The following is an 11,197-nucleotide window of genomic DNA, read 5'->3' as shown; positions in this document are numbered from 1 at the left end:
GAGAAGACCCAGATAATCAGCCTACAGACTGTGGACAGCATGGGCCTTCTTAAACTAAACTTCAAACTCTACAGGTTACGAGCAAACACAGTGATGTGAAAAAGGTCTCTGCAGATGGGGACACTGGACCAGAGGACCAGAGAGAAAACTGCGGTAAGTGAATGCCTGTGGTTTGCAGAGGAGAGCGCTGCAACCACCAGCAGGCCTGGGAGGCAATACAGCAAGCCATCGGCAGCCAGAGACAAGCAGATCAATGGCAGGGAGAAGCGCTCCACACCTATCAGCCTGGTGCCAGGCCAGGCTGGCAGGGGATGCTGAGGTGGGACTGTGCCTGCTGCTGAGAGGCGGGGCTTAGCCGGCAGCCTGGCCCAGCTCGGCCATGGAGAGCCCAGACCATGCCGACCCTACAACAGAGGCACAGCAGCCGGGGTGGCACAGGGAAATGCTGCCAACACTCTTATTTGTGGGGAACCCCAGGCTGTAGTGAGGAGAGGGGGCAGGTGGTTTGAATGAAAATGGCCCCATAGGCTCATAGGGAATGACGCTATTGGAGGTGTGACCTTGTTGGAGGAAGTGTGTCACTGGGGTAGGCTTTGAGGTTTCAAATGTTCAGGGCAGTCCCAGCGCCTCTCTTCCTGCTGCCTGCCCGTCCAGAAACAGACCTCTCAGCTCCTCCAGCACCACGCTTGCCTGCATGCGGCCATGCTGCCCACCATGATGGTACTGGACTGAACCTCTGAACTGTGAGCCAGCCCCAGGTAAATGCTTCCTCTGTGAGAGCTGCGAGGTCATGGCCTCTATACAACTAAGGCACGTGGCATGCTTCCCTCCTGGACAATTAGAAGTAGTGAGAAGAAGGAGAGGCAGGCGTGCCTCGTTTTGCTCTGCTTTGACAAGTACCCAGGCTGCCCTGCTCTGGTTTCCTCCCTTCCTTCGGGCTGTTTCGATGGAGTAGCTCAGCAATGGCAGCTTTGAGGGCATTTACTCCACTGACAGATCCAGCTTCCACTTCCTCACTGCTGGATGGCCATGGCAGGAGCTTGAAGAAGCCTGTCATACCCACACTCCAGAGCAGACGGAGGTGAACCCAGCAAACAGGGCTGCTCACTTTTAACCCACATCCTTCACATAATTTACCATAATCCAGACAGCCCCCCCCCCAGGCACGCACGCAGGTGAGCAGGACCTAGACAATCCCTCTAGATTCTTCCCAGCTGACTGGAGATGGCTACCAGCCCAGGATGACTTTGAACTTCTTACTCCTTTTGCATCCACTTCCTGGGTCTCTGCAGTTCAGAGGACCAAGCCCAGGACTTGCTGCATACTGGGCCAGCACTGTGCCCACTGAGTTGCATCGCCACCCATAAAACAATTTTGTGCCTGGTGACTAAACAGTGACACTCATCTTGTCAGGATGAGTGGCAGAAAACCCCCATGAAGTTGTGGCTGGAAAACGAAAGCGGGGAGAAGCAGAGCAGCACAGCCGGGCCAAGGTTCTCACTGCTGTGGACCGCCCGGGCAAGGCTGAAGGCAGTGTGATAACATCTCTACAGACTAACAGGGAGAAAGAGGTGTGTGCAGGGGAAGCCTACTGAGACCCCCCCAAAGGCAGCACTCAGAGCTTGGGTCTGGTTTGCCGTGAGAAAGGGAATTAAAGAACAAAACAATACAGATCCTTCTTTAAGCAGCACTGAGAACATGCCCAAAGCCCAAAGGGGTGGCTAGCTCAGTCTGAACTTGATGCCCAAGTGGGGTTGAGAGAAAGGAAAATATGAGCAAGATGGAGGAGGGAGGGAGGGAGGGAAGGAGGAAGGACAGAGGGAGGGAGGAAGGGATGAAGGGAGGGAGAAATGGAGAGTGGGAGGGAATAAAGGAAGGGAGGAGGAGTGGAAGGGGAAGGGAGGAGGAGTGGAAGAAGGAGGGAGGAGGAGTAGAAGGGGGAGGGAGGGAGAAAAGGAAGAAGGGAGAAAGGGAGGGGAAAGGAAGGGAGGGGAGGGAAGAGGGAAGAGGTAAAGCCTAGGGGTGGACGGAGTAGGAGGAGGAGATGGACACAGAAAGATGAGAGGAACCCGCTGTGCTGAACGCCACATGAAGTCTTTGTAGAAGCCAACCAACGAGGACTAGCTGCAGTCCAGGAAGAGGCCCCGTGAGCCCCAGCCCTGGGCTGCGGCCCTGTGGACTAGCCAGGGAGCTGCCCTACCAGAGAACTCCTGTCTCGGCATGTGGAAGCATGCGCAGACGGGGAGCCCGGCCTCTCGTGGACCAGGTGAGTGAAGTGCATGGAGCGGCAGCGCAGCCCACAGCGTTGTCACCCCTCACTGAAGGCAAACTCGGCAAAGCGCTCTGTGCCGTCAAGCCGACGGCAGCCACGGCAAATGGTGCTCAGCCACCAGTTACTGCTTATTCAGGGTCAGTGCCTTCTGCAACAGGGAGGGTTCCGTGGTCTGCTAAGGGCACGCGCGGGCACGCGCACACACGCACACAGTGACCAACAGGCTGCTCTGTGATTTCAAAATTCCCACGGAGCCTGGAAATGAAGAAGGGACAATGAGACCCTGCTATTCCCGCCCCCTTCTACGTCGTGGCTGGGGTCTCTGCTCCCATCTAGGCAGCTGATGTAAGTCTCTTGTTCTGATCCCTTTGGCCACCTCCTGCCTCCCCCAGTTTGGTCCTGGGGGTGTCAGGAGCTGTGTAATAGTCATATTGACAGGATGTGGAATCTCGTAGGAACCCGTGTCCGCCGTGCCTGCGGGGGTGTCTGCTGAGCTGACTGACATGGGCCCCTACCCTGAACGTGGTGGCACCATCCCCAGGGTCGGTCCCTGGCAGAATGGGAGAAGACCAGCACCTTGCAGCTGTTTCCCGAGTGTGGGCATGCTGTAAACGGCCGCCTCCTCCCCTGCCTCCACGACTCCATGACAGACCGTGTCCCATCTTAAAGCCAAAACAAGGCCTGTCCTCGGTTGCTTTTGTTCTGTCAGAGCGATGGGAAAACAGCTACTACAGATTGCTACCCTTCTCTGTTTTCCTGCCCTGCTCCAGCTGGGCGGCTTTCCAATGCCCTTCTTCGGCCTTTCCACCTAGAACCTTCCCAAAGCCCATTTAGGCCTTCCCAGCTGAGCCGTGCCTGACCGCCAGGCGCCCATCAAGATCTGGCCAGCTCTCCTCGGGACCAGGCCCCGGTGCTGCTTTCCTGACGACCCCAACCACTTCCCACGTGCTGAGCTGATGTCTCAGCTGTCGTGGTCTCAAAGCCATGCTCCACTGTGTACTGACTATGTCCCAAGTGCTTCCCCGGCCATCCCAGACCCTTTCCTATTGGATCCACAGAGCTCTGGGGTGTTATTGCCATGCTCCGCTTACAGGCCAGGACTCGGAAGCTCACGGACACACAGTCAGAAGCTCTGCTTCTCCACGGTGGAACTGCAAGTCTCCAACCGATTCTTATTGCGTGCACGCCATCTCTGTGTGGGCCTCACGCGCCTTAGCACCCTGGCTCAGGGAGTTCATGGTACTGAGTCTCACTGACGTGTCCTAAGCAGATCGGCACCAGGCTGGTTGCCTGAAAGTTGGTCTCCACATAGCTAAAGTTCTGGGACCATTTGCCTTTGTCAGCTATTGGACTTGACAGTGTCTCTTTAAAGCTCATGTTCGGCGCTGGAGAGATGGCTCAATGGTTGCAAGCCCCAGCCGCTCTTCCACAGGGACCCAGGTTTGGCTCCCAGCACACACATGGCAGCTCACAACCATCTGTAACTCCAGCTTCAGGGTGTCCGATGCCCTCTTCTGGCCTCAGCATGTACACGCACAAATGGTACATAAATACATTTATGGACAAAACCCCACACATATACAAAATAAGTAATAATAAAGAAGGGAACCTTGTGCCCACTTGGAACTTCCGAGTTAGACTACACTAAGGATCTCAAGACAAGACACCCTTGTTTCAGAGTGAGCCGGGTCCTCAGAGGAGATGAGGGTGTGACAGATAGAGGGGAGATGGAGCTGTGGACAAGAGGCAGGAACTGGAGTGAAGGGGCCACACGCTGGGGTCACCTGGGAAGGGCACAAATGACCTTCCCTGGCACACCAGCTTGGTCGTGGCCATCCAGGCCCCTCGGATGCACACTTCTGCCCCTTTCTTCCTCTTGCCCTCTCCCTCTCTTTCTCTCACTCTCTTGCTCACCTCATCTCTCTCTCCCTCTCTCTCTTTTCTCTCTCTCACACACACACATGAGAGAGAGAGAGAGTGGGGGGGAGAGATCACAGGTTTTGCTGTTTAAAATCACGGGGCTCTTGGTAATTTGTCTCCTTGGATACTAATGCAGCTGGATTAAGCCTCCTGGAGACAAGAGCCTGATTTGAACCCTCACAGACTCTAACCTGAGGCAGCTTCTGGGCCAAAGGGTAACTGCAGTGAAGGAAAACATGCATGTGGCTGATGATCCCACTCTGCCATCTCGGGGAATGTTGTCCTCCAAGCGTGGCACAGTCACGACCATCTTCCAGTGAGAGCGGTTGTGAGCACCTGCTTGGCACTCTTAGATTGGGCCTGTTGCTGAGCTCTCTGGGAGAAAGGCCTGGGCAGGGTCACTAGAGCCTCACCTGAGAGTCCCTCCTGCCCCCCCCCCCACACACACACTCTATGCCATCCTGCCCCAGCTACATTGGTCTCAGGACAAGCGAGATGGCAGACGGCAGACAGCAGATGGCTACCTGAAGGAGAGGCTGGTCCTGCAGTTTTCATGGCATCAGCGTCCGTGCTGGGTGGGACTTTTCCGTGATGCAGCTGTTCGGGGACCGCCCACACTTTTGTAAGTAACTCCTCGTGCGCACTCCTGTGAAGTCCCATAAAGCCATTGGTTCACCAAGGGAGGCCTGGGCTTCCGGCTGTCATCAGTGTTCTATATACAGTGAAGAGATATTTGCTCACCCTCCAAGAAAGCCACACAGCAGGTGTTCTGTGTTGAAGTCTAGCCCCCCAACACATCCCTACAGCCCAGGCTGTCCTAAAGACTCGGAGGGAAGGAAAGGCAGGCAGAGGCCCGCAGCTGCACCTGGAGAGACTGGCTGCAAACGCTCAGTGTCCAGATCTATAAGTGTGCCCTGCAGCTGGCCAAAACGAGGGCCACTGAGCACATCAGGCCCTGCTTAGGCGCTGATGCCACAGGGGCACTGAGTAGTTCAGCATCTCAGGGAAGCGTTAGGGAGCAACGTTCAGAGTGGCCAGGTGCAGGTATTTTACATTTCCTGCCGTGTAATGGGGCATAAGGTATGGGCAGAGGCATTGCTCCTTACTGGCTCTAGTGTTACCCCCAAACAAGTCCCCCCCAGACAGGGGAGCCCCGAAGGTTAAAGACAAGCTCTAAATGGGGTGATTTCATTTACAGCCCTCTGTAAGAGGGAAAGCAAAACATTAATATCAGAGCCATGCATCGTGGCTCAAACCTGTAACCGAAAAAATGGGGGACTAATGCGGGGGGGGGGGGGCAGCTGTCAAGAGTTGGAGGCCCGCCTGAGCTAACGAGTGAAACCCTGGGGAGCGAGTGCTCTTAGACTGTCCTAGCCCCCTTTATGTTGCTGTGGTAAAACACTCCGACCAAAACCAGCCTGGGGATGAGAGGGTTAACTGTGCTTGACTTTCAGGTCGAAGGCACCATGGAGAGAAGTCAGGCAGGAGTTCCTCCAGAGGCCCTCACTGGCTGGAGCTCAGCCAGCTCTTTTCTACAAGCAGGATCACCTGCCCTCAGCCAGCACTACTGGGCCTACTAACTACAGCAGCCTGGGCCCTGTGTCAGGTTAAGACACACAGACACACCCACAGGCCAGTCAATCTAGGAAATACCGCAGTCAAGGCTCCTCTCAGGTGACCTCAGGCATCACGTTGGCAAAGCTAATTGGACACAGAATATAAACTTTGTTTGGATATGCAGGAATGGAAGATAATAGTTTGTTTTGTTTTCACTGTACCAAGAACATTTCAGGATCAAGGAGCCAGCTGCCAACCTCAGAAGATGCTGAAGTTGTAACCGGTATTTCACAGCTGGCTTACGTGCTGTCGCTCAAGAACCAGGGCCCCAAAGCCCACATGAGAGCCTGGCATGGCAGCGGGTGTCTGGAACCCCAGTACCAGGGCAGGGCAGACACAGACAATCTGGGGATTCACTGGCCAGATAGTCTAGCTGAAACCCTGAGCCCTAAGTTTGGGAGGACCTGTCTCAAAAAGAGGAAGACTTCTGCCAACAGCTTCTGGCCTTTGCACACATACATACCCACACTGGTGAGCACGCCTACAGGCAGGGGCATGCAAACATACATGGCACATACATGCCTCCAACACCAAAAAGGGACAGCTTAACAGCTAAACATACACTTCCAAACTGACTCATAAGTAAAGACACTAAGGTGCATTTTTAAATAATAGTTATTTCCAATGTTGAAAATGTCAAGTACCAGTAGAGAATCGGGCCCCTGCCCGTTGCCGCCTGTGGTTCAAGGACCGTATCTGGGGGAGATTTGTTTACACACACATAAAATGAACAGATTGACACTGTTTAAACTCTTGAAACCTTGTGTAAGAGTGTACCTGGTGGGGCTGGAGAGATGGCTCAGAGGTTCAGAGCTCCTGAGTTCAATTCCCAGAAAGCATGTGGTGGCCCACAACTATCCATAGTGGGAGCTGGTGCCCTCTCCTATCGAGCCCGTGTACAGACAGACAGAGCATGGTGGATGGAGAATCAGGTGTCCCTACAGCCCTGCAATCCCAGAACTGGGAAAGAAAAGACAAAAGGATCAGCCATAGAAACGGCTCAGCAGTGAAGGGCACTCAGAAGCCGCTCCAGAAGAGGCAGGTTCGATTCCCAGCACCACATCATGACTCGCACCAGTCTCACCAGGGACTCATTAAGCCTCTCTTCTGGCATCCATGAGTTCCAGGTACATATGTGGTATAAACATGTGTTCAGTTCTTTATATATACTGGTTATTAGTCCTCTGTCAGATAAAGGGTTGGTGAAGATCCTTTCCCAATCTGTAGGCTGTCGTTTTGTTCTGATGACAGTGTCCTTTGCTTTACAGAAGCTTTTCAGTTTCATGAGGTTCCATTTATTGATTGTTGCTCTTAGAGCCTATGCTGTTAGTATTCTGTTCAGGAAGTTGTCTCCTGTGCCAATGAGTTCAAGGGTAATTCCCCACTCTTTTTCTAAGTGGTTTAGTGTGTCTAGTGATCCAATTAAAAAATGGGGAACAGAGCTAAACAGAGAATTCTCAATAGAGGAATATCGAATGGCAGAGAAACACATAAAGAAATGATCAACCTCATTAGCCATCAGGGAAATGCAAATCAAAATTACCCTGAGATTTCACCTTACACCCATCAGAATGGCTAAGATCAAAAACTCAAGAGACAACACATGCTGGAGAGGATGTGGAGAAAAGGGAACCCTTCTCCACTGCTGGTGGGAATGTAAACTGTACAAACACTCTGGAAAGCAATCTGGCGCTTTCTCAGACAACTAGGAATAGCGCTTCCTCAAGATCCAGCTATACCACTCCTAGGCATATATCCAAAAGATTCTCAAGTACACAATAAGGACATTTGCTCAACCATGTTTGTAGCAGCCTTATTTGTAATAGCCAGAAGCTGCAAACAGCCCAGATGCCCCTCAGTAGAGGAATGGATGCACAAATTATGGTATATTTACACAATGGAATATTACTCAGCAATAAAAAACAAGGAAATCATGACATTTGCAGGTAAATGGTGGGATCTGGAAAGGATCATCCTGAGTGAGCTATCCCAGAAGCAGAAAGATGCACACGGTATATACTCACTCATATAGACATATAATACAGGATAAACCTACTAAAATCTGTACACCTAAAGAAACTAATCAAGAGGGAGGACTCTTGCTAAAATGCTCAATTCTTATCCAGAAAGGCAAAGAGGCTAGACATCAGAAGAAGGAGAAAAGAGGGAACAAGTCAGGAGCCTGACACAGAGGGTCTCTGAAAAGCTCTGCCCTGCAGACTATCAATGTAGATGCCGAGACTTATGGGCAACCTTTGGGCAGAGTGCAGGGAATCTTAGGAAAGAAGTGGGAAACAGTAAGCTCTGGAGAGGACAGGAACTCCATAAGGAGAGCAACAGAACCAAAAAATCTGAGCACAGGGGTCTTTCCTGAGACTGCTATTCCAACCAAGGACTATGCATGGAGATAACCTAAGACCCCTGCACAGATGTAGCCCATGGCAGTTCAGTATCCAAGTGGGTTCCATTGTAATAGGAACAGGGACTGTCTCTGACATGAACTGATTGGCCTGCTCTTTAATTACCTCCCCCTGAGGGGGAAGCAGCATTACCAGGCCACAGAAGAAGACAATGCAGCCACTCCTGATGAGACCTAATTGACTAGGATCAGAAGGAAGGAAAAGAAGTCCTCTCCTATCAGTGGACGTGGGGAGGGGCATACGTGCAGAGGGTGGAGGAAGGGACGAATTGGGACGGGAGGAGGGAGGGAACCATAGGGGGGATACAAAGTGAATAAAGTATAATTAATAAAGAAAAAAAAGGAAAAAAAAACACGTGTTCAGGCAGAAACACCCATACACATAGAAAGAAATTAATCGTAAGCAGTTTGTGACCTTTTTAAGAAAAATAAAATAAAATAAAATAAAAAATCAACCCTGGTGGTGATGGCACACACCTTTAATCCCAGCACGCTGGAGGCAGAGGCAGGCAGAGCTCTGTGAGTTCAAGGCCAGCCTGGTTTAAATAATGAGTTCCAGGACAGACAAGGCTACACAGAGAAACCCAGTCTCAAAAAACAAAACAAAGCAACAAATATCAGAAGTGCAAGGTCAGGCTAGGTATATAGGGAGTTTATAGCAGGCTCAGAATTATAGAGAAAATAGTGTTTCTAAAGATGAGCTTTCCTTAGCTGCTAAGGTAGGAAGGACTCTACACACACACACACACACACACACACACATACATACACACAACCACACACACATACATACTCACATACCCACACACACATACACCCCCCACACACACACACACCCACACACACCCATACCCACACATACCCACACCCACACATCCACCCACCCACACACACACACACACACGCACCCACACACATACACACACACACACCCATACACACACACACACACACACACACACACACACACACACACACTTCGTCATTCACCTGCAAGTCAGTCTGCTCATTTGCTGCTCTAGGTCCATTTTTGTTTCACCAGTTAGAATGTTAGTGGCCACAGGATGTCTCTGGGGCCAGAAAACCTCCAGAGAAAAGTCCGGCTAAATGTCTGCCCTTCAGGGAGCGTCTATGCCCCTCTTCTAATAACGTGCCTGGCAGCCTGGGACTCTTAACTCCACGTACCACACACAGTCCTGCTCAGATAGTGCTGCCAGCCACCTGTGAGCCGCCTACAGCCTCCGTCTGCGTGCAGCTGTGTGTGCCTGCTTCTTCCTGTTCAAACACACCCTGAAATGTATGCCTACCTCCCTCCTGCCGGAACTGCAGAAAATGGACCAGTGTGTCACAGGCTGGGTTGGGGTGTCTGCCTCTGAGTAACTGTTATGGGAGTCCCCTACTTAGGGTCTTAGGCCAATGCAAAAGTGGACACTCGCAAGAGTAAAATCAGAGGTTTCGTGGGAAGGGAGCGAAGACTTAAATAATCCAAGCCTGTCAGTCAATACAGAACCACCTGTATGTGACCTTGGCAAAGAAACTCCTTCTCTAAAGCCCGTTAAAGAAAGCCCACTCGACAATCACCAAGCACAGCTCCCCCTGCCCTGTCCCGTCCCTTTGATCCTGCTGCTCTGCTATCTTGAACCATCCCTGAAAGCATCCAGCCCAGCTCCCCGCCACTGCCCAGCAGGGACAATCATGCATCCATAAGCAAGCTCTGTCACATCTCTGTGCATGCTCCGATTCTCACATCTCAAGATCATTGTCATCTCCATTTTACAAATACACAGCAAACTCCTTCCTACAAAACATGGTTGAATAAGGCAGAAAATGAGCAAGCCAAAAAATGAACACTAGGTAAAAATAAATAAAATGATAGATAGATAGATAGATAGATAGATAGATAGATAGATAGATAGATAGACAGACATAGATAGATAGATAGATAGATAGATAGATAGATAGATAGATAGAGATAGATAGATAAATAGATAGATAGATAGACAGACAGACAGACAGACAGACAGACGGACCAGGGAGGATAAAAAGTCCTGCTCTAACTACAAAACCTCTGCTCTCAGGGCTGTACCCTCCATCGCGGCTACTCTCGTAGAACAAAACGAACCAGAATTCAGACACATTTTCACGGCACTAAAGTTTTAAGTCACCCTGCCCTCTTTTTCTGAGAAAACCCTACCTGTCAGCTGGAGCCCCACGTGAGGGGCGGCTCACAGCCTGGAGGACGCAGGTGGCTGACAAGGGAGCAGTTAACTCGATAATGACGCAGCCGCCCAGCACAAGCTCAGAAACCACTTCTACTCCGTTCACACCTATGGGAAGCAGCTGACCTGGTCATCGGGCGACTGTGCAGCGGGCTCTGAGGAGAGACTGGCTCTGTGACCCTTTGAGACACTCCAGAGCTGGGGTACAGGGTGAGCTACACCCAGCTTGAGAAATGCTAACAGGAGGCAGTATTGCTGTTCCGACTGAGATCGCCACCAACACCTGCTCAGGAGCAAGTCTGCTCAGGGTTTTGGGCCCTCAGAACATGCCCTTACCTGTCCAGAAGACAGCTAGGGTGGGGAGCTGGCCTACAGCTTCCTCCAGAGTCATCAGCCTTGGGGGCCTGTCCCAGCCACTATCCAGCGGTGTTCCTGTGCCCAGGAGAACAGAGAAGCCTTTGTTGTGAGAATTAACCCCCCCCACCCAGAGCCTGGAGTTCTGGGAGCTACTTTGCGATGGCAGTGGCGTTGCCATGGTTACCAGGCTTGCCCTCCACAGGGGGTCCTTAAACCTTGACACAAAATCTTTGGGAAGAAAATAGAGTTGAACTGCAGGCTACCAAGTCAGCCTCCATGACTAGGTGTCGGTACCAAACCCAACACTGCTGTGGCGAGGACGGATGTAGGTCAGGGCACTGAGGACGAGCTCAGGCAGTGTGAGCATGAGGACGAGCAGGTACCAGTGCCCCA

At 51.7% G+C, this 11,197-nt stretch overlaps 1 long non-coding RNA gene across 1 annotated transcript in view; it reads right to left on the bottom strand.

Moving 5' to 3' along the window:
- Positions 1-10,866, bottom strand: part of LOC129682564 (uncharacterized) — a 20,037-nt gene extending 9,171 nt beyond the window's left edge. Inside the window, exons 1-2 of the long non-coding RNA XR_008720998.1 lie at positions 10,784-10,866; positions 4,717-4,904 (exon numbers count right to left, since the gene is read on the bottom strand). This is a non-coding gene — a long non-coding RNA (uncharacterized LOC129682564). The remainder of the gene's footprint in view (positions 1-4,716; positions 4,905-10,783) is intronic.
- Between the last annotated feature and the right edge of the window lie 331 nt (positions 10,867-11,197).

The sequence above is a fragment of the Psammomys obesus genome, unplaced genomic scaffold, assembly GCF_907164565.1.
Source record: "Psammomys obesus unplaced genomic scaffold, mPsaObe1.curated_primary_1811, whole genome shotgun sequence".
Taxonomy (NCBI): domain Eukaryota; kingdom Metazoa; phylum Chordata; class Mammalia; order Rodentia; family Muridae; genus Psammomys; species Psammomys obesus.
The sequence above is the reverse complement of the archived record's forward strand: the minus strand, read 5'-3'. Positions and strand labels throughout refer to the sequence as shown.